The following is a 4,881-nucleotide window of genomic DNA, read 5'->3' on the forward strand; positions in this document are numbered from 1 at the left end:
TGTCATCTCGCCTTATTTTAGACAAACCTTGTTTTAGATGGTTTTAGATTGTTTGCGTGTGGCTGTAGATGTTTTTGAGGTGGTTGTAGGTTGGTTGTTGAAATTTTTGAGGTGATCGTAGGTGATTGTAGGTGGTTTTAGGTGATTTTAGGTCGTTCCATGTTTTATTATTTACGTAATGCGTAAACAAAACTTCCTGAAATTATTGTGCCGCTATGAATTTATTGTTCACAATCACTAATGAAATTCTGAGATTGTGCCTGTATGAATTCAACAGAAAATATCCCAGAAGGTTACAGAAACGGGCTCTCAAAGACTGCTCTTGAATTCGAAAACTGTAAACAACAATTATCTACGATAACCATGTGCTTACGAACGTACTTGTGAGCTCAAATTGCCAGAACCCCGTCTAATTACACGATCACTGAGCTCGGACGTTTCTTTCAAAATGTGATGACTATCAATTTTAGAGATTGATCCTTCAGTCTCCAGCATTAAGTACGTCCGAGATGTTGAGCGAAGAGAGAGTAGCTCCGCTTTTTGTGAGACAAACCATTTCGTGAAGTTCGAACGAATCAAGTAGAAAGCATGAAAACATGGCGCTGAAAAGTACCATGACCAAACAATAGAATTCACTCCTCCCACAGTAGGACCAACTCTATTTTACCCGTCAGTTTGTTTACACCACACGATTGTGACCCGTAATTTAGTTCTCAGATGCTTGACGGGGTCTCACATGACACTATTGTCAAAATTAAATTACCCCGTCAGACTTAATGTAAACATGAACATTGCTAATTCAATTTCATTTTATTTCAATTTTGGGAAAGGAGAGAGAAAGAAAGTGGAAACTTGCCCACGCCGTTCGCTATCATTTGAAAACTTGCTAGCAAAACAAAATCCGTAAGATAACTTCTTTTCCCCTATCACCACGACTGTATTTAACATTCCAAACGATAGGAAAAGAAGAATACGAACACTTTGAAATGCGAGGAACCAGTTCGAGGGCTTTTAAGCGATGAATGCCAAAGTTATTGTTATACCGGAACGTGATTTGAAGTATGTATAAACTGAAGCTGGTATCAAACGGCGATTGGTAAGAAAAAGGTCGAATTCCTCTGGGCCTTAAGCTTACCTCCTCTTCTTCTCTTCTTTCTCGGATCCTTTGCAGTTCGCTTTCTCTTTGTTGATGACCTCTTTTCAGTCTGTTTTCTGGAGCGTCTTTGTATTTCCTTCTCGCGTTGCTCTTTGCTAGGTAACCGCCTTTTTACTTATGCCTTTTCTAGTTCTCTTTCACGTTCCACCCGTCGTATTTTGCCAATTTTAGCGTCCTTTCTAATATTCTTTCGCGTTTTTCTCGACTCACTTTACGCCTTTCACTTCTTGCTTTCTTTGGTCGCTCCCTCCCTTTGTTTCTAGCTTATTTTTTTTTTATATCAAAACCCTATCTCCACGAACTTAAATTATAACAATTTCCTCCGACTCAGGTCTGCATTCGGATATTGTGCTTTGAAGTCATCCCAGGCCTTTCTCTTTTTTTGCTTTATCAGCAATTCTTTTTGCTTCATCTGATCTTAAACACGCAAACATTTTAATTATATCAAACAGTTCATGATGAGTAGGAAATGGCCGTTAGCACATTAATTTACTTCTCGCATCCTAAGCGCCCTAAGCTACGTTTTTTGTGAATTTTTTTTTTAAATATTTCTATAAACTTGCGCTTATCGTAGCCATTACGTAATGGAAGGGTGAGGGAGAAGATAATGCGCAGGCGTATTGCGCCAGTGCGCAGACGGGTGCCGAGCGTATTGCAGCATATTGAAGGCACACGGTTAGGCATTACACAAGGGTTTCATCAAGCGACAGCTGAGGTTTCCTTGAGTCGAGCCTCTCAGGATCAGAAAAGTTTTGGGATGATGATGTGAAGAAAGCTCTTGGAATAGGAGGGTGTCCTATCGAGCTCACTCTAAAAGGAGTGAGGGAGGTGCCGGCAGTACCATTTCATGAGAATGCAATGAGTCGCTTAATTAAGGAGATCGAGACCTTTGTTACCCCATCTTTGTAACTTCAATGCAAAATTCAGAGGAATATTCACAAAAATGAAAATTCAGCACACGTCAGGTGCAGAATCAAAGAGATAGCTTTCGGGACAAAATATTGGCTATTGACCTCAGTGGCTCAACTTTGCCGTATGGTGCGCTACTACAGGCTGTGGAATCTCTCGTGAGGTGCTCGATAAGGTTCCAGAACAGATCAAGTCGTTTCTGATGTTTCGTAAATACTTCGCCGTCAGAACTATTCTTTTTGAGACAGGAGGAATCCAGAGCGAATCCACTCTCTCAGGCGACCCAACGTTCAGCCAAATAGGTAGTAACTATGACATCGTTCAAAAGGTTGTGTACAGAATTTAGAGTATCACAACTCGCACAGACTTCTGCTTCAAAGAGGGAGCACGGTCTCGGATCTGTTTTCATTTATGTTACAAATCTTGGTCCCCCAGTGACTTCAATCTCATATCTAGAAAGAGAAAAGTTCAGCGATGAGGGTGGAAAAGCCATTAAAGGCAATCTGATTTACATCATAAGGAATGACAATAAAAAGTTGAAAACCAATTTGACTTCTTCATGGCAGACAAATCAGAAGGCTTGAATCAGGCTGGTAAGGCGAGACTGAATAAGTCGATTGAGTTATTCGTATAATGCACTCTTGGTGCTCAAGTCAATGTCGGATCACCAATCTTGGGCTCATCAGGCATGAGGGGGAACTAGCCATCGAGGACATCATGCTCGGCGAAAGGCTGCAAGATTGTCGAACTGTCTTTTTCTTGCTTTATTTCATTACTAGGTTATACAGTGCACAATTTTTCTTACATTCGATTTCTCCTCACTCTGTGTAACTCTGGTTAATCTATTACGCCTTGATTCTCACTGGTTAATTCTCACTGACGTGTTCTGCTAAACGCTCCCTTCAACTACGGAATTCTATCCCTACTCTTCAGCACACTGTCTACATTCTTCTAGTCTGCTCTACTCTCTACAACATTAAGTGAGCCCCAAAGAACATGTTTGTATATTCACTACTGATAGATATGGATGAGCATGCCAGCTGACTGACCTTGGGAGATTACACACTTGTTGTTAAAGCACTAAGCCAAACAATTCCACGAGACTTTCGAAATGAACAACAAAGTCCTTAGTCATAATGATTCCGATCAACTGAATCAATCTCTGACTGCGTTGGCCAAAACAAGAAGTCTCGCGTGGGTCCAAAGCAAGGACAGTGGACAAACCTTCATTCATTTGGAAGTTATACCAGACAGTCACAATTCAAAATTTCATCACTATAGCTCAAACCTTACAAGCTCCCCAATTTGCATTTATATAGTGAGTACATTCTAAATATAAGGGCAAGACTTATCATATTACATTGAAGTTATGATATAACGTACGCTGTCATTGGTTGAAAGAGGGTGCCCTCTCAAAGCATAAAACAGTATAAAAGAGTAATTTAATATTATGAACTGAGTTGATAACGCAAATTGGCCACCGTAGAGAGTTTAAAAGCTGACGGTTTGAGCGTTAGCCCTTCGTCAGAGCTGAGCTAAAACTGTCACGCCTTCTGCCAAATTGTACTACATTCGACCATTTCCTGGACTTCTCTCTAGCTATTTTTCGTTAATTGAAAGTGAAATTTCTGAACAGGTGAGCCGGCAAATAGCAATTGAAGAACCAAACAAAGGTTCGTAAACTTGCCAAGCGCCGTAATTCACGTTATTATCACGTGAGCAGGGACATAAATCCTCAAAGAGAAAACAGTCCGAGTTTAAAGGTTTTCACGTTCAGTTAGATTGCATGCTCACCTTCACAACTAACACTCGTAGCTAGCACTCTTATATATAATTCCGTGTACAAAAAAAAAACAAACAAAAAACTAGAATGACAAAAAAAAAAAAAATACAACGAAACTGGCATAAATGTAATTAATACTAATTTATACTAATCATGATGGTGTCAGAGCCACTGCGATCAAGCTGAAGTCTGTCGCGTCGAGCTCATCATGGCGATCTCTGGTCATCGCAGTGAAGCAAGCTTCAGAAATTACGTCGGCTATCCTTCACGTGAACAAAAAAGAACTCGTTCTTATATCCTTTCCGATGCGTTGAGTGGAAGGCCGCATCAGTCAGAGCAGCCGAGATTTACGGTGCTGTCATCCCGAGCAATCGTTATGTTCCTGAGAATTCGGCTGTCGTTTATTCATAAAACACAAGCCTGGAGCAGTGTGTTGTTAGTTGTCATGTTAAAAAACTCGCGTGTTTTTATGAGCAGCTGAACCATTTCAGTTTGTCAACTATTGCATATTGTGAACTTAGATGGTTTGACATTTTTGACAGCTTTAGTTTTATTCAACCAATCAGATCCCTAAACATCCTTTGCGTGTTCATGCTTTGCAAATCCACTGCACAGGGTTCTGGATCTTTTTTACCGATTTACTTCAACTTGAAGATTCTTCATCTGTTCATGTTTCACTGAGGCCCACTCTTTGACCTGCTGTCTTAGGATTTGAGCGTCAGAGGCTGTTTTAAGTTATCAGGACCTGGTCGTAGCAGTCTCTAGTACATCATTTAAGTTCTATGGCGAGCTACTGCAGGGCAAACGCTCCCAGGGAGGTCAAAAGAAACACTAAAAGGACACTTTAAAGGCATCTCTGAGAACCTTTGACTTCAATTTTCACATGTGGGAGTCCACAGCTTGCGACAACAGCAAATAGCATCTGACTCTCCTCAAGAGGGTAGCTGCGTAGGATAGCTGCGTACCAATAGAACCAGTGTAATTGTGGAGCGACTAGATGGTCTTCGTCGACCCCAGACAGACACACAACAGA

Source organism: Pocillopora damicornis, chromosome 8 (genome assembly GCF_964200805.1).
Source record: "Pocillopora damicornis chromosome 8, jaPocDami1.2, whole genome shotgun sequence".
In the NCBI taxonomy this organism is placed as follows: domain Eukaryota; kingdom Metazoa; phylum Cnidaria; class Anthozoa; order Scleractinia; family Pocilloporidae; genus Pocillopora; species Pocillopora damicornis.